At 45.6% G+C, this 24,459-nt stretch overlaps 2 long non-coding RNA genes across 3 annotated transcripts; both read left to right on the forward strand.

The window, feature by feature from the left end:
• The first annotated feature begins 1,999 nt into the window (after positions 1 to 1,999).
• Positions 2,000 to 15,734, forward strand: LOC111153650. The gene is made up of 3 exons (XR_002641023.1): positions 2,000 to 2,140; positions 5,062 to 5,144; positions 15,196 to 15,734. It is a non-coding gene; the product is annotated as an uncharacterized LOC111153650 (long non-coding RNA).
• Positions 15,735 to 18,526: 2,792 nt separating this feature from the next.
• On the forward strand, positions 18,527 to 24,423 carry LOC111153649. Of its 2 annotated transcripts, none has more exons than XR_002641022.1 (4): positions 18,527 to 18,959; positions 21,681 to 21,815; positions 22,721 to 22,852; positions 24,188 to 24,423. It is a non-coding gene; the product is annotated as an uncharacterized LOC111153649 (long non-coding RNA). The 2 variants fall into 2 exon arrangements; XR_002641021.1 differs by having other exon boundaries at positions 21,684 to 21,815.
• Positions 24,424 to 24,459: the final 36 nt, after the last annotated feature.

Raw genomic sequence — 24,459 nt, forward strand, 5'->3', positions numbered from 1 at the left:
CCCTGTAGCAATGAGCACACCTAGCACCCAGATCTTGGTTTCTAATATCCTTCTCCAACCAAAGGAACCAGAACTTGGATAAATGACTGATCCTAGGACTAGGGCAGGAAATACCTAAGATGAGCGTGGAGCATCTTATGAGGCCCAGAAGTAAGAAGGTGCTCAGAAAAACACCACCACTACCAAAAAGAAACACAGGGCCAACTAAAAGAACTCCTAATAGCCAGAACTGGAATGCTGAAATAGCACGAATAAATTAATAGTAGATTGAAACTCAAAGTAGAAAATAAATGTATCTATATGATATAAATAAATGGAGGAAAATAGACACATTTGCCGTATCGAAGAATTCTAAAGATTTCATGTAGGTTCTAAGCCCCAAGGAAATAGAATATAACCCTGCATTCCTTAAGTGTGGGTTGCAGAAGGTGACTTCCTTTGGAAGAGTCCAGTAAGATCAAAAGAATAAAAGACTAACATTGTCCTGGAGAAACCTGACAAACACTGTCTCAGCCAAATGATTAGGGTCCACTTCACTACTGACAAGTCATGTTAACATACGTGTCCTTGATCTGATGTGATAAGAATGGCTTCCTCTTATGGTCTTCTTCCCAAAAGGATGTAAACCCAGTCTGATTATGAGAAAAACATCAGACCAATCCCAACTGAGGGGCACACTACAAAATATGTGGCCAGTACTCCCCAAAGCCATTAAGGTAATCAAAACCAAGGAAAGTCTGTGAAATGCTTGCAGCCCAGAAGAGCCTCAGAAGACAGGAATCCTGGATACAGAAAGCAAATTAGGGGAAAACTGAGGAAATATGAATAAAGTGTGGATTTTCATTAATAATATGTAGTAATATTAGCTCCTTAGGGATGCCTGGTCTGCTTAGTCGGTTACGCATCCGACTCTTGACTTTGGCTCAGGTTATGATTTCTGGGTCGTGGGATCGAGCCCTGGGCCCCGTTGTGTGCTCAGCGGGAATCTGCTGGAAATTCTCTCTTCCTCTGCCTCTCATCCCACTCATGTGCATGATCTCTCTCTCTCTCTCTCTCTCCTTCTCTCTTTCTCAAATAAATAAATCTTTAAAAAATATGAGCACATTGATTGTAACAAATGTACCATACTCCTATAAAATGTTCATAATAGGGGGAAAGGGGTGTGGGGTATATGGGAAATGTCTGTAGTCTCTCTGCAGTTTTTTCCATAAACCTCAAGCGCTTCTAAAATCAAACATTTATTTAAAAGAATTTGTAATGCCTGGTGCTACCCTCAGATTCTGATTTCCTCTGGGTTGTGGCCCAACCCCGAAGACCTTAGAGAGCCGCCTGGGTGATTCCCATGTGCTTCCTGCAAAGGACCCTAAAGGAAGGGCAGATGTTCCCTTCTCTTTTGTCTAATTACAATCAATGCTCCGACCTTGTCCTTGGTTAAACAGCAGCGTGACTTAAAGATTTTGGTGGTTTGACTGCAGGAGTTCTTTAAACGTACGGCCAGAGCTACGGAATTTGGAAAGTGATATTTTTCATTAAATAAAAATTCTTCTCCAGGAGGCTTCAAGGACCGTAAGCAGCTGAGGAAAGAGTGAAGGGCAGACGGTACCAGGCGCGTCATCCGTCTAAATCCGTGCTCAGCGGGAGAGCCTTTCCTTTCCTGCTGCTCCGCTGGGCCTCGTGTACATGGAAGTAAATCATCCCTGAGCTTTTAGGTGCAGCGGGTTTGACTGTAAGTGGGTGGTAGGCGCATTCTCCAGGGTCTGCTTGAGACCCCTGATGTAAAAGCACCACGAGGTGGGGAGGGCCGGTTAAGGCTCAGGAGCGGTGACCTGCAGCCAGCCTCGTGTTTTCCTCTTGCAGGAAATCCAGCAGCCAAGTTCCTGGGGGGTGGGGTCCCATCTGATGCTGGAGGTAACCGGCTCCCCCAGTCAGGGACTTGATGCTCTTGACCTTGACGCTCTTGACCTCGGCGCTCTTGCCCCCAGCACCCAGACTGGCCTCTATGAAGAGACAGAGCCCAAGAGGTGACCTGTCCTCACACACAATCGTGGTGCCTATGGGACATAGCGAGGCTCTATTTTCTGGACTTGCTGTGGTTGCTGAAAACCTGAAGAAGCCAGGAAAGTGCTTCCTGTGCCTGAAGGTATGAGGAAGAGTTATTCCCCCCATTGTTTTCTTTCTCAGAAGACAGAAATAGTCATTAGTAGAAATTTCTGCTTTTTTAAAAACCTGTAAATATTTTTAATTTTTATAGTTGATTTTATTATTTATTTTATTTTATACATGACCATATTAGTGTATATTAATTATGTATCAGATAATATAGAATATCATATATTAATATATAATTAATATTTAATCTTCTAGAATACACTGATGATATAATTAATAATATATAATTAATTATGTAAATAAGTATATATAATTATTTTAATAAATAATTTTAAACCTGTAAAATATTAAGCAACCAGAAAATATTTATTGTTCTTACACATAGTTCCTATACCATGCTAGGCACTGAGGGGGACATTTGTAAAGCTGAAAATTAATAGTGGCCTTTTATTCTTTCATCTAAGCAATGCTTGAGTGTGTATCGAGTAACAGACATCTGGGCACTAGAGATTAAGAAAACTAAGATTGGTTTCCTTTCTTAAGTAGCGTGTAGTTCAAGAACTTATGGTCTAGGATGGGGGTTCCCAGTTGGAGGTGATTTGCTCCCCAGGGGACAGGGGACAGTGTCTGGAAGACAGCTGGTTGGCACTGCTGGGATGGTTGGGAGGTGCTCCTGACATTGAAGGAGTAGAGACCAGGGATCCTAGGGAACATCTTCCAAAGCACAGGACAGCCTCCAACAACACAGAATTATAGGCCCCAGAATGTCCCTAGTGCCAAGGTTGACAGTCCGTGCAAACCCAGTGGGCCCTTCCTTAAACCAGGAGCCCACTCTCCAGGTGTCAGTTAACAAAGCAAACCGTAAAGCCACCTCCTGCCCTCTCTTTGCCAGGAGGGGCTGGAACAGGGCGGGACCCCAGCTGAAGAGAGAGGAAAGGTTACCACCCTGCCATCCATGCAGGGTACAGTGGCACTGATTGGAGGACAGTCAGCATTCTTCTTTTGGTTCCCAGAATGATAACTAGGATATCCCAGGACAGAGGGCATGTCCAGTTGAATCAGGCTGCTCCACAGACGACCTGAGCCTTCTCCTTTTTATTAAGAGCAGCCGAGTCTCTAAGTCAGCGGCTGATACACAGGCGTCTTAGCAAATACAGCTGATCTTTGAACAGCAGGGGTCGGAACTGCACGGGTTCACTTACATGTGGGTGTTTTTCGATAAATACAGTTAAGTACTGTGAATGTATTTTCTCTTCCTTTGGATTTTCTTAAGAGCATGCTCTTTTCTCTAGCTTTATTGTAAGAATGCAGTATATAAGATGTATGGCATACAAAATGTGTGTTAATTGACTTTCTGTGATCACTAAGGCTCTGTTTACTAGTAAAGTTTTGGGAAACTCAGAAGTCGTTCAAGGATTTTTGACAGTGTGGAAGCTTAGCCCTCCTAACTTCTGAGTTGGTCAAAGGTCGACTGTAATATTATTGAAAGTCAATGACACTTTTAAAATTTAAACATAGCAGGGCGCCTGGGTGGTTCAGTGGGTTAAAGCCTCTGCCTTCGGCTCAGGTTGTGATCTCAGGGTCCTGGGATCAAGCCCCACATCAGGCTCTCTGCTCAGCAGGGAGCCTGCTTCCTCCTCTCTCTCTTGCCTGCCTTTCTGCCTACTAGTAATCTCTGTCAAATAAATAAACAAAATCTTAAAAAAAAAAAAAAGACTTCTAAAAAAAAAATTTAAACCTAGCATTTGCTCCTCGGTTGAAACTACTATAAAACTTTTGGTCTTGTCATATGTATTACTTTCAAGTTTAAATTTTACAAGTGGCCTTGCAACCATGCTGCTCGATCTAGCCCTGGCCACATGTGGCTTTTTAAACTTAAATTAGTTGAATTGAAAGAAAATTTAAAATTTATTCCACCACCACACCGGTCACATGCAAAGTGCTCACTAGCCGCACGTGCCTACTGACTGCTGAACTGAACAGCGTGAACATTTCTATCATCACAGAAAGTTCTATTGGGCAACACCACCTTATAAGACTTTTCTAAGGATGCTTGCCAGCATGAGCAGTTATTGCTAGAACAGGCTTGTTTTCTAGCCGCTGAGACCCCACGGCAAGCACTTTGCATCATCTCGTTATCCTTGTCTGTTGGAAAGACCTGTTTTGCTGGGAGGGACGGTCTTTTGTCAGCCATGCAGTTCTGTGAAGGGTTTATGTCATGGATGTTGGGTAATATATCAGATGACTGAAACTGATTTTCCAGAAGGTATAACAGTGTAAAATTCAAGTAGATAACCTCTATAAGGCATTTCTGATCTAAGTCAAGTGTGCATTGTTAAATATTAATTCCATTAAGGTATGTCAGTAGAGAATTAAGATATGTGACCCAAATAGATTTCTTTCCAGTAATTGAGTATGATAGAGAACTTGGTGCTCCGTGGATCTTAACTGGGGATAAGTCAGGAAGAAGGGAGGAGGAGGAACAGAAAGACTGGGGGGCTCCTGCACAATGCATGGGTTGTCCCCACGGAGGGTTTGTCAGCACGGTGGGGCAGGCGGGTGGGTACGGAAGGTCTTGCCCATGTCTATTTTGAAAATATTTCCCCCGTAAGTCCGCTGTACCCAGTCCAGGGGAGTATTGTTTAGAGATATTGAAAGAAAATGATTAATGTGCCTCTTTTCCACTGTATGATGGGGGCGGGTAACCTTAAAAAGACACCTGGGCTCCACCTCTAGGTAGAATTCCGTGCTCTTTGGGTGGGCCCAGATTTCACTGTCCCTCTTTCAGAAGACCCACTGGTTGTTTCCAGCAACCCCTCCCCCTAGGTCGCTTAGGATCAGCTGGTTTAGAACCACTGCCTCAGGCACTTCCTTCCAGTATCTGTGTCTGTCTCTGGCAAGCCTGCTCAGGCTGTCTATCACAATCCCTTCTTGGATGTATTTTCTTATCAGTGCCTGAAGTGATGATGCGGTGTGCTGCTGATCGAAGAGGTGTCACATGTGCCCGGGACACGGTGGCCAGAGAGGACACTCAGGTAAGGAAACTGAGGAGCCCAATTTTAGTTTGCGCTCAGGTTACAGGGTGCACTTTGAGAGGAAGGTGGGCCATGGGTGTCTGAGCAGGGCTAGAAATCCTCTCTAAGAGGCCCTCGTCAAGCCCTTGGGCAACTGTTTCGGTTGAGATTTCAGTTTGGCCCTGGAGTTTGGGTCGTGTTTGTTAAGATCAGAAGGCTGTTCCTAACTGGAGAGACACCTAGCCATCTATCAGATGGAGAGCCCGCTCTGCTGATGGATAGAACGCTTCAACACCCTTATCCCAACCCTCGTTTAAACTGGAATTTCACACCATGTTGTCAGGGCATATTGGGCCTGAATGGACCTGTCTTTCACTTTTGTTTTTTCTGTTAATGCATTTAACATAGCTCTAGTCCATTCCACATTCTCTTTATCCTTGGTTTCAGATTTTCCTCTGGCAGAAATTCAGTTTTCCCTACGCTATGTAAAATGCTGATCACTTGGGATTTTAAAAGCATAAGGTGGGACTCATATCATTGGGAAACTATCCAGAATATAAAGTCCTTTCGGTGGCATGTTGCACAACATATGAAATAAGCAAAAAATGTTCTAGCATCCCCAGCAAATGTCCAACCCTAGCTTCCCGTGCCTCTGCAGGGCAGCAGAATATGTTGGTTGTGAAGGTAAAAATAAGGTATGAAAACAAGGAGACTGAAACAGATTATAAATCAGTGGGTTTAGTTCCATCTCTGATAAGACTTTGTGAATGTTTCTCCATGGGGTCTCCCAGGACTTGGGATGTCAGGGGTGTGAAATGCCCTAAGATTCTGGAGACCTGCCCGGGTTTGTCTTTCCTAGAGAACCCAAAAAAGGAGAAGGAGAATCTTAAAGCCATGTTTAGTTTTGGCTTAAAAAATTCAGTAATCCCAAGGAAGTGAGGAAGGAAGATCCCAAGGGAGCTTCCCAAGGGATCTTCCCAAGATCCCAAGATCCCCAAGATTCCCAAGATCCCAAGGGATCTTCCCAAGGGAGTGAGGGAAGGTAAGGGGTCAGAGGGAGGGGAGGGGAGGGAAGACTGACTCTAGAACTGCTTGCTGGGACTGCGTCATTCATTAGCAAATATAACTATCTGTCATGCGCCAGACACTGTGGTAAGATGTGGCTATGTGACACGATAAAACATATATTTGGTCTTTGTCCCCAGTCCTGGCTGGCACAGAGCTCCTAAAATCCTTGCGATTTTAAGAGTATTAAGAATATCTTTTGTACACTAATGAGGTGACTGAACACAGGTCCTTAGATCGCTTCAGGACAGGGTTGTTGACAAGGAACCAATCATGGGAGAGGACTAGACCAATCAGCCTGGCCTTCAACAGCCAGGGAGGAGAGAGGAGCCAGAGATGTAATTCCATCATCAGCGGCCAGTGATTTAGTAAATGGTTTAGGAATGAAGCTTCCAGAATGCTCTGAAACAATGAGGCTAGTGGAGCTTTCAGGTTGGTCAAGACGTTGATGTGCTGAGAGGGTGACACACTCAGTGGGTTAGAAGTTGTGGATATCACCCCCGATCCATCCCTCTGTACATTTCCCTGGGAACCTCTTCCATTTGGCTGTTGCTGAGTTGTAGCCTTCTGTTGAAACTATAATAGAGACTAGAGTGCTTTCATGAGTTGTTCTAGCGAGTTACTGAACCTGAGTGGGAGTCACAGGGACCTCCAAGTCTGTGGTCAGTTGGACAGATGGTTAGGTTTCCTGGGGACCACATTTTGTGGCTGATGTCTAAAGTGGGGGCCTCTTGTGGGACTGAGCCCTTAATTTGTGGGGTCTGTGCTAACATTTGAGTAGTGTCAGCACTGGATTGAATTATTAGATACCGGTTAGTGTCAGAGTATTAGAAAAGTGATCGGTATTGGAAGGACGTAGCTGGGGATAAGATGGTGGACAAGAGCGGACATGTTTCTGTTCTGTAAAACTTACAAATACCTTAATGCATCTGTTGGGTTATTTCACGCTATGCTAAATTTCACCTACCTCCAGATCCTCTCACCCCAGTCTTTAGAGACTGACCCTTATGGACCACATCCATGGGCACCCTGCCCTTCGTCTCTGGTTGGACTTGACCAAATGGGGAGCCCTGGTGGGAAACTGAAGGGAGGGAGAGAACGAGGTCACTCAGGATACTTAACTCTCCTAACTTCGTCCTTGGGAAGATGCCTTGGCTCTGTCCTGAGACAGAAGCCCACTACTCCTTTCAGGACAGCCTTCTCTATATGGCTTCCTCCTCCTTCCAGATTCTGTTAACCACTGCTCCTCTGTCTCCTTGTGCCAAGGGGGTGGGAACAGTGCTTTAGCTCCTAATCCTAGATTATCGCCCCCACAATTCCTTTTTTTTTTTTTTAATACCCTGGGTATACCTTTGTAAAATTAAAAAAAAATTATTTACACAGAATAAATAAACCTTATTTGAATGATTCTGATAGGGACGAGCCATCTCGTTGGGACCCTAACTAATATAAGCACTGTCCATTTAAATGCCAGACTTGTGGCCAAATATGTTGATTTTTGTTTTAACATCGTGGATGCTAAACCAGCCATTTAGCTGCTGCTTAAGAAGGCCACCCTCATTAGCAGTGATACAATCACTTCACAGAATGCTTATCTTGGTACATCCTTTGGCCTGAGAGCATACCTTCGGTGAGGGAAAGAGAAGGGGAACTAGGCCATCAGTTCTGTTTAATAGCATTTGCAATTGCAATTTCAGTTGCCAGAATGCTCTTCTTACCCATTATGGTTCTGGCATTAGTGCTGTATTCCAGGCTTGGGACATACAGCAATAGCCCAGGATTTATACCAGCACGATACATTCTGATGAGAGGCTGATAAATGTTGTAGAAAGCAATTGTTATTAGCTGTTTTATTGGTGAAATAAAACAGGGTAGTAGCACTCAGAAGCTCAGTAATTGTGCCTAGGACATGTTTCCTTCCATGCCAAGCATTACGTTTATTATGGGTCTTTTTGTGTGAATCTCCCCCTCCCCCAACACCTCCTCTAGAATTTCTCAAAAGCTGGTTTTCCCAAATGATGAGTGTCTTGTAAAAAGATTCCCATTTATAAGTTTGCCTTTCATTGGAGTTACTTTGAGCCTCCTTTCGTCCTTATTTTGCTTTCCAAAGCTATTACTGAAATAAAAAGTTGGGATGGCCAGACCGGATCATGAGAGATGGCTTCAGCCTGTGTGTAATTGTCCATCGATCTGTAGATGAGAGGGAAAGCTTTTCTCCCAAGAACGGTATATGATTACATTTCAGGAGAGCTGGTGGGAGGAACTCTCATCCTTGTAAAAAGCACTTTCACAGGATTTGCCCCCTCATGCTCTAGCTGAGGAAACTGAGACCCAGAGATACCAGGCGGGAGACCTACCCGAGAACACGACTCCTATTAGTGTACTGGGGCTGCTGGGACAGAGGGCCCCAAACTGAGTGGCATAAATGACAGACATGTATTGTCTGTGAATTCTGGAGGCTAGAGTCCAAAATCCAGGTGTTGGCAGGATCGGTTTCTTCTGAGGGCGGGGAGGGACTGAATCTGTTCCCAGGGTCCTCCTGGACTTGTCCATGGCTGTCTTCTCCCCATGTTCATTCGCGTCATCTTCCCACTAGGTGTATCTGTGTCTAAATGTCCCCTTCTTACAAGTACACCGCCATATTGGATTAAGGCCCATCCTAAGGACCTCATTTTAACTTGATTACCTCCCTAAAAACCCTATTTCCAAAATGAAGTCACATTCTAAGGTACCAGTGTTAGGACTCCAATGTGCGAATTTGGGGGGGATTATAAGACAAGCCCAAATACTGCCTAGAACCTTGGTCTTCCAATGCCCTTGCTTGTTTTTTCCCTTCCTGCCCCATGTGTCTTTTAATATCCGTACTCTCCTTGCTGCAGAGGAGATGTGTTCTTTTTCGTGGACATGGGGTACAGAGGTGGGTCAGAACCTCCAATTTCTCAGACATTTCAAATCAATTTAGAAGAATATCCAGTCTAGGTAAGTTCAGAGGAGTAAGGATTCTTATTAACATAGCCTGAAAATAAAATCAGCTTGGAGGTAAGCAACACATTTTTTATTATTATGTGGCCGATAATGTTGAAACTTTTGAGTGAGAGATGAATTTCTCCCAGACCTGTCTCATAAACTGCGGTTGATACTATCACACTGTGATGAGAAACGTGTTTGTCCAATTGTTTTCCTCTTTGATGTGGAGCTCTCTGTCCCCGGGGCAAAGACTTCCACGGAAGCAAGGCTCCCTTCTAGATGTCCTGCGATGAGGCTTTGGCAGAACCAGTGCCCAAATCCTGCATTTTAGGTTTAATTCTAAGAATCATTTTGTCAGAGTAGAGATGTTTAAAACATCTAAAGGTTATGAGGCGGCCACAATGGTGTGAGAGATATCTGAGGGAAATGTTTGCACATTTGTAGGAAGATATTTTTGTCATTTTATTCCAAGTGGTCTTTTAGAGAAGGCAGATCTAAATAAGATAAATTAAAAAAAAAAAAGGCTTAGAGTTGTTAGTTCATGTACCATGTCACCAAGGTCAAGGTGGCTTGCTCACCGTTGCATTAATGAAAATCGCTTTCATTAAAAGTTGGAACAGAGGGATGCCTGGGTGGCTCAGTTGGTTGGATGACTGCCTTTGGCTCAGGTCATGGTCCTGGGGTCCCGGGATCGAGTCCTGCATCGGGCTCCCAGCTCCATGGGGAGTTTGCTTCACTCTCTGACCTTCTCCTCGCTCATGCTCTCTCACTGTCTCTCTCTCAAATAAATAAATAAAATCTTAAAAAAAAAAGTTGGAACAGAAGACAAATAACAGGGAGTTGGACTCTTTGGTAATGATCTCATGCTCCCTGTTCTGGTGGAGCCCACCATGCTCATTTCGAAGGTGGAAAACCTGAGGATCAGAGAAAAAACATCAAAACATCATTTGCTCAAGTACAGTCCTTCCTAGACCAATGTGCCTCTCACCCGGGGCAGCAACTAGGATGTAGACACAGTGGACTGAGGGGCCATCCCAACCACCCAGCACACTCACTAGCGGTCCACGTAGGTCTGGACGAGGCCAACTTAACTTAGTCACAGGATATGCCTCTTGGCACTGAAAAGAGGTAGTGCCCCCCAAATCTAGGATTTGCCCCCTGGATCCCTCTGCTTCTTAGCATTTCCTGAGGCATCACCAGCCGTTCAATGTGTGCCAAGGAAAAAACATTCGGTGGTGAAACGAATTTGGAAGATGCCACACAGTCCATCTCTCTTTAGCTACTCATCGTGCACGCTGCAATATTGAAGCCTCGTGCCATGTCTTGCCATAACGAAGCCATCTGACTTTCTTTAATCATGTGCTTGTCAAGTCATCTGAGCGTGGACCCATTTATTTATGTAAAACCTGTGAGTTGCACACAACACATTTTGAGAAGTGCTGTCTAAAATTTGCATAAGTTGAAGAGAGATATGGAAGAACAATGTATATACTGGAAAAGAAATGAGATCAAGTTCATAGATGGCTGAGCAAGAGCTCTGCAGAGATATCCCTATAGACACTTGCGTGACCGTCCTTAGAATCACCCACACAAGATTCCTTGTGGCTACTGGCAGAGAGGGAACAGTATGCTGGGTTGGCCAGGCTTTTCGCTCATGAGGTTCTTTATTAATTGTGAGGGTGTTGATGACTGTGTGTGTGTGTGTGTGTGTGTGTGTGCATGTGCATGTGTGTGTCCTGGATAATCAGAAGGCTTCTGAAAGAAAAGTATTGGGACAAGAGTGAAAAGGCAGGAAGTGGCTTTGGCCCTCATCATGGATTTGTGATGTGACATCTCTGTTCCTCCATGGGTGAGAGTGGGTGTTACTGCATAGCTCTGGATCCCTCTGCCATCAGGCAGCCCCTAAGGAACCAGGAGGTCTCCCTGGACACTTGGGACCTCAGCAGATGCTGTCTGAAGGTGGAGAGGGGGAGGAGGAGGTTGTCAGGCTGATGACATAATGTCTAAGTGTTTGGGTCACCTCGGGAGGAGCTGAGTGTCGGGTGCAAAGGGCCATGTCACTGCTGAGGAAGACACGAATGGACTGTCAGACTCCCAGCAGCAGTCTGACTAGCTCTGCACGAGGCTCTAGTCACAGGTTCCTTGAAGAAAGACCTTCTGGTTTTATGACAAGAACCATCTTGAGCTAGCTGAAGAAAAAAAGTTACTTTGGGTAGATGTTTGAGCATGTGGTGGAATTTAAACAATGGGAACAGCCAAGTCTTAAGAAAGTTCAGATGACAGTTTGAGGGATCTGTCTGTAAGTCTGTCTCTGTGAGTCTCCGCTCTTGTTTGGGGTAAGGGTCCACTCTCGTCCATTTAGATAGGACACATCTGTTTGTTCAGGAGAGAGTGGCAGTACCTTGATCTCAAGGAAAGCTGGTCCTCTCTTCAGCCCCCCGGGATGAATTGTGACTGAAATGGTCACAGTAACCCAATTTCCCATTGTCAGTAACTGGTCTCAGAGCGGCCATGTGACCCCGGATTAACGCAGAAGCTAGAAATAGAAGGAGGCTGAATACAGATGCTGGGAAAGCTGTTGTCTTCCCAATAAAAAGGAATGACAGAATCGTAGGACATGGCTCTTTCTTCCTTTGCTTTGCCCCTTCACTGGTGTTCAGACGTGATGCCTGGTGACACAGCAGCCATTTTGGGACTATGGCATGACAGGCACCAGAAGAAAGCTGTGTGCTAGTAACAGAAGGTGCAAAGGAGAATGAGCAAGGTCCTTCTTTGGTTGAGTGGCCACCCCGACCCTGGACCGAACACCTCCTGATTTGTACTTATTTGAGAAGAATGAGACCCTGGTACTTGAAATCACTGCACTTGAAATCACCCCAAATCATTTCTGGGTGAAAAGTTACATAGTATAAGAGTAGATGTCAGGAGCCAGCCCTGATGATGAGAGAGGGAGTGTCAGATCTTGAATGGGGAGATATCCAGAAGTGTCTATGAAGGCCAGCTTGGAGCCTTGGGAGCTCACCAAACCGTCTCTGCGCCAGTACACACCTGTCCTGGGTAGAGTTAACTCTTTAATGAACTAATTGTACTAACTGTATGGATCCCTTGTTAGCTGCTGGATATTTTTGTTTTTTTCTGGTGCTGGGGATAGACTAGGGAAGACAGAGAAGATGCTGGCTCTCATTTCCCTACAGGGACCGGAGGCAAGGAACAATAATAAATGAAGGGGATAATCGGAGATAGTGAGAAGTTCTGTATGCGATAGGAAGGGAGCGTTGTGATGGAGAGTTCTAGGAGGTGTGTAGGTGGCCTGAGATGGTGACAGTTGACATGAGCCTTGAGTTGCAGAAGGGAGCCAGGTGTGAGAGACGAGGCCCAGGCCCAGGATGGTGGCGCAGAGCCCCAGGCAGGAAGTCTTCTGCTAGAGACACAGAATGAATCATTAATGGGTGTCCACGGTGAGGGCCTGTGGGCGGGCGCCCGTGCTCATCTTGTAACTGTTCTGGCCACTTGGCTCATGGGCTTGTGATGTAGCTCGAGGCTGTTGACCAGGCTTCCTGCCGCACAGGTGATGTTTCCTGTCCTCTGCTTCAGGCTGTGAGAGCCCTGGGAGTGGGACGGCTGGGGCGGGTAGTCACGGGGACGGACCCCCCTTCCCTTCAAGAATTGACCCGTCATGCTCAGCCACAGCACAGAGGCCCCCCAGGGTCCCAGCTTCCCTTGCAACAGCATCAAGCCCGTTCTGGAAAGACGAGCAGAGCCTCCAGCGCTCTCAGCACCATGCCCCAGTCACCCGCGTAACTTACAGTCCCCACACTTGACCTGCTTTCCTGTGGCAAGGCCAACGCAGAGAGGCAGGAAGACTGGCGGGGCGCGTGGCCGTGACTCCCAGCCTGTCATGACTGGTCGTATCTGACATCATCTCAAGTGATACTGATCAGTGAAGCGGTCACAAGAGGTCACAGGGCTAGAAACTCCCCAGAAGTCCTCCTGCCCTGCGTTCCCTCATGTACCTGGCGTTACCCAGAACAAAAGTGTGGGAGGCCCCACCCCGTCCAGCTGGTTGCCTGCGGAAGCAGGTGCTCACCTAGTCCCAGCAGAGAATCCAGTTCTCTTTTCTCTAACTCTTGAACTTGCGGGGGGGAGGGGGGGTTGCAGTTAGAAGCACTGTCATTATATCCTATCCCTGGGCTGTGAGACTGCCTCTCGGGTCCTGTGTCATGAATGGGACCCTAGATGAGTGTTCACCGTAGGAGAGCAACCCGGCCTGGAAATACCCAAACTACCCTTGTGAAACCCTGGCTCACTTCTCTTGCATCTGGGACCAAATCAACCACAAAATTTCAAAATTGGGAGACACTCCGGTGATTAATATGCCTCCTCTTATAGATGGGGAGGGGGGGAAATGAGCTGGCCAAGGTTCGTCCTCACGCTACAGAGCAAGGCTCTTTGGGAGGCACATGGAGCTTTCTCGGATGTTGACCGCATTCTGCTGTGACATGCTGCCTTGACTTATGGAGCAAAGAAAACAAACTCACATGTCACCGATGTGTATAAAGTTCTTTGTTCCTCCGTCTGGGTTGAATCACTGTTCCTCTGTGATAGGCATTCACTGTTCTCATTTCAGACAAGGAAAGTGAAGAACATGAATCCGTTTAGTAAGTGGCAAAACTGAACTCAAGCTCAGGCCTCCCGGTTTTTATTCGAGAGCATTTCCAAGTCCGTCTCCACTTTTGTCCTCTGGGGGTTTAGGGGCAGAGCAGAAGTTAGCCGTAACTTAGGGTGGGATCCGCAGCAGGTGTCCTCGGGTGCTAGGAGCAGGGTCCTCAGGTCTAGAAGCAGGGTCCTTGGGTGCTAGGAGCCGTGTCCTTGGTTGCTAGGAGCAGGGGTCCTCGAGTGCTAGGGCCTCTAGGGGAAAGGATTCTGATTATTAGCGAACACTCTTGCCTTGCCATGTGAATACTTCCCTCTTAGAGCCCCTGTATCTGAGGCAGAGTTCCCATAGATCCTATCGTAACTGGGTGCCGCCATCTACTTACTTTAATTGCCACCTCCGGGACACAATGGCACAGAAAAGTCCAAGCCATTAGAACCAACTGGCTCTGTCCAACTCCTGGCTCCAGCACGGACTCTGAGTGACCTGAGACCTCTATCACTGAACCTTGTGCTGTCTCAGTGTTCTTATCTGTAAAATGGGGCTAGCAGTAGTACCTTCCTGGGACGGTGGCTGCAGACTAGAAGAGGTAAAGCTCTTAGAAGACGAAGCAATCAATAAATGTCAGCGGCCGCTTTGTTGGCTCTCCACACAACGGAAGGAATCCAGTCACAGAAGCGAGTTTTCTCCAGCGGTACAGAGAAGATATGTTCACCGCTCCTGATGACGGGTAGGCATCCCAGGGTGAGAAGTATACCAAGATACACTCATGAGCGCTTCACAGCTTGACTCTGGAGACTGAGCTCTCGCAGACCCTCTACTACAAGGGTATCTTCTTCTCTGTCACCGTCTCCCCTCCAACAGCAGAAGGCTTTGGCTGGCCCACCCGAGAGGCTACATCTTGCCTGCAAGTTATGCCTATAGAAAAAAGAGAAGTAAGAGCCTCTTATGTAACTCGAAGAGTACAAAAGATCCGATGATAAAAGCCACTGCCCTGAACTTTTCCAAAGCACAATAAATCCCTGCCTACCATCCTCTAGTCCTTGGCAAGGCATCCTTCGTCTGGCTTTCGTAGACTAGGAAAATAGTTAATGAACCCACTCCCATTAGGTTGTGTATTTGTGCTTAAAGGCTACGGAAAGGCTACTATTTCAGTGGGGTCCTGTTGTCTAAAATACGCCCCACGTTTGCTTTATGGTTTCTCGGTGATATTCTGACTTTAATTTGATTGCTTCCTGTGAATGGGTATAGTCCCTGGAGAAAAATGATTCTCCCTCTCCCCTGTCTCTCTCTCTCTTTTTTCCCAGCCTCTACTTTTTTGTTTAGATCATCTCTCTCCTGACCTTTCAGCAGCTCAGCACTTTTTTTTTCCTTCTTTTTTTGCAGTGCACGAGCAAGGCTGGAAGACAGAGCCAAGACACAAACTGCGAAGCAACAGCTCAACCGCCCAGAGCGAGTGGGCTTTGCACTATTTCTGGCCAGAGCAGATGTGGCCTCGGTGGGCCGTGGGGAACAGTATCCCTCAGGTAAAAATAAACTCGTACCATTAGGACCCAAAGGATGCCGATTCCTCATTCCCAAGCAGATCGTGAACTGGGAGCTGTGTGGAAAGACGACTGGTTTGGGAATCCGACAGGGTTCTGCCCTGGATTTCTTCCAGACTGCGCTACCAATCGGCCATCTGGTCTCGGTGAGTGCATGTGACGTACACATACATTTTTTAAAATCAACAACACTAAAAATAAGGCAAGCGCGGTAACACAACTGAGTGCTGCCACGGAGTGCGTTCTAGGCAACAGTCCTAACGTTTCGTCCAGCTCCCTGCAGAGTAGCGGAGTACTTGGCAGACTCCTCCTGGATCCCGTTTCCCTGCCTCCCAGCCCAGAGACAAACACTGCCCGGACCTTCCTGCTCTCTGGACACCCACATCTTTCAGCTGTGGGTGCTGCCATTTTGTTTTAAAACTTCAAAATTTTAAAACTTGAAAGTAAATGGAAACACACTTTACGTTCTGCCACTTGCTGTTTTGTGTGTGTGTGTTTTGTTTTTTGGGGTTTTTTTGTTTGTTTGTTTTGTTTTTCCCATTGAGCTTAGATTTCAGCAACATTTTTCTGGTCCATTCGTTTTAACCGCTCTGTGGCATCATGCTGCACGGACAGCCTGCCGTGTGTTTTGTCGATCCTCTTGTTGGTGAACAATTAGGTTGCTTCTTATTTTGTACTACGATAAACAAGGCTTCAGTGAATGTTCTTATATATTTCCTATACTAACGTGCCAACGTTTCTCTTAGACGGCGTTTTTTCAGACTGTTTTGTCTATACCCACCGTTAAAGATACACCTTTCATGGTCGCCCAGCCCATGGGTTACACTGTGTGTGTGTGTGTGTGTCTGTGTGTGTGTGTGTGTACACATATATGTGGAAGAAAAGGTTCCCAAAATAGTGCCCATATTTTCTATTCAGTTACGATCCAGTTTCGTGTGGCCTGAAAGAAAATGTATTGGTTACAGCGTACTGAAGGGATCCTCTGAGCCATCTCTGTGAGGCTTTGGGTAAACACCGTTCTGGGACACATGCAATCCCTGGGTCATAGGTTATACCCAGTTTCAAATTGAGGCATTCTTTGTGAGTCTTCGTGAGGTCATGTTAAGCACAGACGTGTATAGTTCCCTTTAGTTAGCATTCTAGCTAAGGAAGGAGGCTCTTAGGTCATTTCGCCTGTCCTGTAGCTGGAAATGAAAGTCCTCTTTTGAGTTTCTGGGCTTTCATTTTTCATCTGTCACAAGATACCAAAACAAAACAAAAATACTAGACTCCAGTATTTTGCAGACTGCTTTCTCATCAGCCCTCGGGGTCCTGGGAAAGACTTCAGGGTCGGCCACAAAGTGTGGAAGTTGGGGGTGGGGGGGTAGAGCAGGGAAGGGGACAGAAGGAGGAGATGGAATCCTGGGCTTCTCCTCGCAGTTCCTTCCAAAGGATTCCATGGTAGTATTTCTCCACTGTATTTCCATTACATTTACTTCGCCAAAGGAAAAAAAAAAAGGTGTGCAGGTTGAAAATATTCTTAAACTATGGGTTTAGATGCTCTCCAAGGCTCTTTCCAGATCTAAACTTGAATGAAAATAATTTTGGAGGCTCGGGGCCATTTAAACTTGTAGCCAGAACCAAAGAACGTGGCAGTTGAGGGGTGAGGGCTCTGGCAAGCAGGGCTGGCCACCTAAGAGTCGGTCTGTCCCTCTGCCACTGTGGGAGCTGACATGGACTGGGGGCTCTCAGTGACCTCTGGACACTCTGCAGCTGGGGTGGCCACTGTGGGGATGGCCATGTCTGTCCTGTCCTATGGGCTCCTTCCACATGAGGCTGCTCTAAAAAATTCTGTTTTCATCATGCTCGTTTATTCTGTAAGGACTTAATAGACGTTTTTCTGGGCGTCATTTCTGCCTCCACAGACTGTTCCCCGTGCTCACAGCGAAGCTCGTTTGCTCAGCGGGGAACACACACAGTTAAACCATTCTGTTCACAGAGATGAAATTTTATTATCATTTTAATGAAACTGTTCAGCTCCTCTCCGGTTTATTTTTGCCTTCCCAAATATAGTAAGGTCATAAAAGGAAAGAAAAAAAAAATGGCAGTGAGCTGGTAGTAAAGTGACTTCGGGGTGGGCAGATGTTAATTTCTGCGGGACCGTGGATTCCTTCCGGAATAGGCTGGCTTTCCGTCTTGCTCCCGGCACCTCCCGGGCTGGACGCCTGCCTCCTCTCAGATGGCAGCCCTTCCCCTGCATTTGTCCTGCTCGCATTTCATCTTCCTTAATCACTGTTTTCATCACATCGCTCCCAGGCTCAGAAACCCTCCAGGGATCTTCATTTCCCACCACGTGAAGTCCAAATGACGCTGCCTGTTTCCGAGGCTTCTCCTAATCTAGTCTTTCCTTACCTCTCCGGCTTTATTTCCTTTGCCAGATGTGGTTCTGGTTCCTGTGGCTTAGAGATAATGGAATTTTTGTACACATCACCACCCATCCGTCCCCCCCACCGCTCCAAATTTGAAATCTGCATCTTTTTTTTTAGAAGATTTTATTTATTTACTTGAGAGTGAGAGAGAGCATGAGGTAGGAGGGGCAGAGGAAGAAACAGGCTCCCTGTGCTGAGCAGAGAGCCTGATGTGGGGCTGGATCCCAGGACCCTGAGATCATGATCTGAGCTGAAGGCAGATCCTTGACCAACTGAGCCACCCAGGCACCCCTGCATTTTCTTAAGTAAGTTCAGCCTAGTTGCCTTAAACACAACAAAGCAGCGAGAATTCCTTCCCTCGCCACAGGCTATGGCAGCGTGGCTACGGGACTCTCTGGGGCCAGCAGGGGAAAGGAAGCAGTTTATGTCCCTCTGTCCCTCCGTATCCCAGGAGAAGATGAGGCACTGAAAGAGGTAACTCTGTTCACTAAAGTCCTTGCTGAAAAGCTCTGCCAGTTTGACTAAACAGGCAGAATGCACCAACTCCGAAGACAAATGTGGAAGATATTCAATTTCAAGACGGGAAGGGCTGGTGCAAAGCCTTTGGAGAAAGGTCCGCCCTGGCTCAGGCCACAGTCAGCAGGTGACTGAGCCCCGGAAAAGATGCTGTGGGGGCTGGTAGAGGAGAGTCCGGAGAAGGCTAACCTACCGGGGCAGGCTTAGCACATCCGCAAATACAGTTTCTTTTCAATTTCATATTTAGTGTGTGTGTGTGTGTGTAGGGACGTTGTCCTTTTGTTTTTCTAGAACAATTTCCATAAGTCCTCATTCGTCCACTTAGCAGCTGTATGATTGGGGGCAAGTTTCTTTACGCAGAAAGTGGAAGCAATAATGGTACATCACACGCGGCGTTGTTGTGGGGACCGAGTGAGGGAACGCCTGGAAGAGCACGGCACGTGGTCCAAGACCAAGATATTAGCTATTATTACTATCACAGTTATTAGAAGTACAGGTAAGTGGCTCTTTGTCTGAGCAGCTGCTGGAATTCCACCTTCTCTCACAATACCCTCAGGTCACGTGAGGTGAGCGAGCATTCACTCAGCGCTCAGTACCTGCCACGCACTGAGGGGACACGGAGGAGTCTGACATGTTGATCTTGCCCTTGGGTAGCCTGCCTTCTAGCAGGGAAGACAAACCTGTGAGTAGATGATGTCAGGTTTTTATTTGTTGATTTTTTTTGGAGATAGAGCATGCGTGCAAGGGGACATAGGGAGAGAGAATCTTAAAATCTTAAGCAGGCTCCACACCCAGTGCTGAACCCCATGAGGGGCTCGACCTCACAGCCCTGAGATGACCTGAGCCACCCAAGTGCCCCACATTCTTCTAGTTGAAGGCTGGGCTGGCAGGACCGACCAGCTAGTCACCGCTAGCCACGTGGAGCTGCTGCGACTGCGTTGAGATGTGTTCTCTATGTAAAATACACAGTGGATATTTAAGAAAATGTAAAATATCTAGTAATAGCCAGCATGGTATTGATTACCTGTTGAAATGATGACGTTCTGGGTATACTGGGTTAAATACAACATAATTTTTTTTTTAATTGAGATGTAGTTGACACACGATGTTGCATTAGTTTCAGGTACACAACATAGTGATTCAGCAAGTCCGTGTGTTATGCTGTGCTCACCCCACGTGCATCTTCTGTCCGTCCCTGTAGGACACGCTCACAATACCACTGACTCTGTTCCCTGTGCTGCACCTTTTATCCCTGTGACATATTCACTCCGTAACCAGAAGCCTGAATCTCCCACTCCCCTGCACCCATTTTTGCCCATCCCCCTACCACCCTGCCCTCTGGAAACCATCAGTTTGTTCTATTTATGGGTCTGTTTCTGTTCTTTGTTCCCTTTTTTGTGGATCCCACATACAACTGAAATCATGGTATTTCTCTCTCTTTGGCTTATTTCACTTAGGATAATACCCTCTTGGACCATCCATATTATTGCTACACACACACACACACGCTACATTTTCCTTAGCGTTAATCTATCAGCGGACACTTGGATTACTTCCTTCTCTTGGCTATTGTAAATAATGCTGCAGTAAACTTACATCCTTTCAATTCAGTGTTTTTTTTCTTACATCCTTTCAATTACTCACATCCTTTCAATTCAGTGTTTTCTTTTTTTCTGGGTAAATACCCAGGAGTGGAATTATGGCATCATATGGTGTTTTTATTTTAATTTTTGGAGGAATCTGCATATTGTTTTCCCCAGTGGCTGCACCAGTTTACATCCCCAACCACAGGGCACAAGTGTTCCTTTTTCTACCTGTCCTCCCCAGCACCTGGTGTTTCCTGCCATTTTTAATTCTAGCCATTCTGACAGATAGAAGGTGATACCTTGTGGTTTTGATTTGCATTTCCCTGATGATGAGTGATATTGCGTATCTTTTCACGCGTCTGGTGATCATCTGTATGTCCTCTATGGAACTATGTCTCTTCATATCTTCTGTCCATTTTTAATTAGATTATTTACTTTTTTTGGTGCTGAGTTATATAAATTCTTCTTCTATTTTGGATATTAACCCTTACCAGATATATCATTTGCAAATAACTTCACCCTTTGAGTAGTTAGTCTTTCTGTTTTGTTAATGGTTTCTCTTACTCTACAAAAGCTTTTTATTTTGGTGCAGTCCCAATAGTTCATTTTTGTTTTTCTTTCTCTCGCCTGAGGAGACATATCTAGAAAAATGTTGCTAAGGCCAGTGTCTAAAAGATGACCGCCTTTGTTTTCTTCTAGGAGGTTTATGGTCTCAAGTCTCACATTTAGGTCTTTAATACATTTTCAGGTTTGTGGGTTTTTTTGTGTGGGTGTATAAGAAAGTGATCTAGTTTCATTTTTTGCATGTAGCTGTCCAGTTTCCCCAGCACCATTTATTGAAGAGACTGTCTTTTCCTCATTGTCTGTTCTTGCCTCCTTTGTTGTAGATTAATTGACCCTATAATGGTGGGTCTATTTCTGGGCTCTTTATTCTGTTCCATTGATCTATGTGTCTATGTGTCTGTTTTTGTGCCAGTACCATACTGTATTGATACTAGAGCTTTGTAGTGTATCTTGAAACCTGGGATTGTGGTACCTCTAGGTTTGTTAAGATTGGTTTGGCTATTTGGGGTCTTCTGTTGTTCCATACAAATCTTATTATTCTAGTTGTGTGAAAAATGCTATTGGTATTTTGTTAGGGATTGCACTGAATCTGTAAATTATTTTGGGTAGTATGGACTACCCAAACCCATTGGAGGTCCCTAATAGCTAAACGTGTGAATGCCATCATACATATTCTCCTTGGACTCAATGAATGAGAACATATCAAAAGCTCTCACCTTCCTCTAGGATTCTCATTCATTAGGTCTGTATGGTAGTGAGCAATTTTAAGCTGCTATCTGCTCTCTAGGACTATGTGCAGAAGGGAATATTGGTTCTTCCCATCCATGAGCATGGAATAACGACTTGTTTGTGTCTTCCTACATTTTTTCATCAGTGTTTTATAAATTTCAGAGTATAGGTCTTTCATCTCCTTGGTTAAATTTATTACTAGGTATTCTATCTTGGTGTTGTAATTGTAAATGGGATTTTTTTCTTAATTTCACTCTCTGCTACTTCCTTATTAATGTACAGAAATGCAACTGATTTCTAGGCATTTGTATCCTGCAACTTTATAGTTATTTTAATAGTTTCTTAGTGGCATCTTTAAGGTTTTCTGTGTAAAGTGTCATGCCACCTAGAAATAGTTACCATTCAACTTCTTCCTTACTTTCCTTACCCCCCAAAAAATATATATTCACCTGTTCCCTTTTTTAAAAACTGCACTACTAGAAAATGTAAATTTATGTGACTCCGGTTCTATTTCTATTGGACAGCAGTGGTCTCCGGTGATGCAGGATGCTGTGGGGACCAGTGGGGCAGCATGTCATCCAGTCTGGGGTGCAGGAATGCTGCCTGGAGGAGTGGATGCATCTGAGCTGAGTCTTAAAGGTGGAGCAGAGGTCATCCAGGTAAGGACACATCTTGAGGATATTCTGGGTTGAGGTACCAGGAAAGCAAGGAAAAGTGTGGTGTTGGGGAGGAGCCCTGGAAGGCAGCCAGTCATTCCCCAGCCTAAGGCATTAGAAGTTGGGGACTGGACGATGATGAAGCTGCCTGAGAGGTGTGGCCTGATGTCCTGCCACTTAACATCTGGTAGTCATTAAATGCCCTGGTCCTCATCTTATATGGGAGGGCTGGTTAGGTCTCCACTCTTTGTTTGAAGTTTTGGGCTATCCGCTGTTACCAGCTGGAAGTTTATGTCTCTACAAGAATAAGACCACCCTGGAAGATAGGACTAATGTGTGTACATATGCTGCTGGGAAGGCAGGATGCCGTTTTCCCTTCTGCACATAGTCCTAGAGAGTGGGTAGTAGCCTAAAATTGCTCCCTAGAGTGTAGACCTAATGAATGAGAATCCTAGAGGAAGGTAAGAACTTTTGATATTTCTCATTCATTGGGTCCGAGGAGAGTATACATGAATGCATTCACACCCATTGATCACTGACCTCCAGTGGGACTATTTCCCACCCCCAAATTCTCACCAATAATACAGTTGACCTTTGAACAACACAGGTTTGAACTGCGCTAGCCCACTTATATGCAGTTCTTTTTTTAAACAGGACACCACTGTAAATGTATTTGCTCTTAATATAATACATATATAAAATATGTTTTAACTCTGTGATCAGTCAGGATTCCAGTCAACAGGCTATCGGTGAAGTTTGGGGGAGTCGGAAGTTGTACGTGAATTTTTGACTGTTGAGAATTGGTGCCCTCCACCTCTGTGTTGTTCAAGGGCCAAGGGCATAATCATTTATCCGATGATGTTAATTTGGAAGCTCATTATAGCCGTTCTATCCCAAATCACTCTCAGGTCTTCTGCCATCAGTAACGAATTATTAAAAGGATATTTAGTAGGTCACGCAAGGTGAAAGAGGACTGGCAAAAGGAGACGGTGCAAACCCAAGTGGATGGAGAAGCTGGAGAGGGAGAAGACATCTTCAAGGTTTGCTTCCCACTCTCTGCATGTGACTCACACAGGGATTTTCTGAAGGTGCCAGTTCTAATCCCTTAAGCTGAGGGGGTGGGAGCAACAGTCTGTATTTTTATCTAGCTTCCGGGTGATGTCAGTGCCGCTGGTCTGTGGACCTTGCGTTGAGTTGCAAGGCCTACAGGGTCCGTTTAGTGCAGTTCTTTACCATGGCTGGAATTTGCATTGTGACAGCCGTGGTGAGTCCTTGGACGCCTCGGAGGGAAGACCTAGAGCCTCCTTTGTGCTTCGCGTCTTCCTCCTCTGTGGAGTGAGTCTAACTGTTGGAACAGTTTTTCTTGTCCCTAGATGCGCTCTGGGAAATCTCTGTGCATCAGTCCTCATTCTGTTTTTGGGAACCCTGAGATACGGAACCTGATCTCTCTCTCATGACAACCAGGTGGAACTCGGAAGAGCACTTTTGTATCTCCCTTCATTCCTTCAGTAGATTAAATCTCCTCCTCTCCTTTAGCTGTTCATGATGGCGCCCTCCGGACTGCCCCAGGAATCTGTGCTTTAAGTGTGCCTCTCCTAACCACACACAGCATCCCAAGCTTTGTCTGACTATCAGAGAATAAAATGGGCCTAGTACCGACGTGCCTGTTGATTCTCTACTTCGGCCAGAGTCCCGCGTCGTCCTGGCATGTTGATACTCTTGGGTATCAGTGCTTCCGAGCCCTTTAGTGGACTGAGCTAGAGAAAAGTGTGTATGCTTTTGTGTGCAATTAGGGTCCAGTGATTTTCGTATTTGTCCGCACACCCATCCATCTGTAGAAAACCCTGAGTCTACAGTGACACTCCACTCCAGGTCAGCTGCAGGTTGTTCTAGTGTTTTCCCTTTCCATGTTTATAACTCCCTTCCTAAGAGTAAAAAACCCACCCTCTGACTATCTGGAAGATCGTTACCTGTGTGACCGAACCCTCGGGTAAAACCAGTCCTTGGTCCACCTCCACCGTCCTCTCCCCACGCATGGCATGTTCATGCCACCCAAGTTCCAACACATTCCCACTTCCTTTGGGATCCAGCTAATAGCTTCCGGGATGAACTATTTGGGAAGGGATGGGAGAGGGGGCCAGAATGAGGAGGAGGAGAAAGTTGATTTTCTCTTTTGACTCCTAATTTAGTGAATTATGCTAATAGGTTTTCTAATACTGACTCATCATTGAACTTCCACATTGTGCCCTGCTTTGATTTTTCTACTCTTTTATTTAAGATTTCTTGGCAAGTTATTTTGCTAATATGAAAAGGCTTTGTAATGCTAGACATTTTCTTAGACATTTCCTTAGATTCATCCTTTTTTATTTCTACAGGGGGAACACAAAGCTTTTCCTGACTTCCATGGATTTCTCCAGAGCCTTGGCTTTTGGAAATTCTACCAGAATGACGGCTGCATTTTTAGTGGTGGAAATTATTGATATGTCTCAAAAGCAAGGAATCAGAGAATATCTGTTTTCCAGAGGCAATGTATGACTTCCACCAAAGCCACACCAGTATTTCTAATACCTTAATGAGTTTTTTTTTCATAAGAACAGAACTAAGATTCCTATCATTTCCTGGAATCTCAGACAAAAAAAAAAAAAAA

Source organism: Enhydra lutris, unplaced genomic scaffold, assembly GCF_002288905.1.
Source record: "Enhydra lutris kenyoni isolate GAN:26980312 unplaced genomic scaffold, ASM228890v2 scaffoldscaffold33, whole genome shotgun sequence".
NCBI lineage: Eukaryota > Metazoa > Chordata > Mammalia > Carnivora > Mustelidae > Enhydra > Enhydra lutris.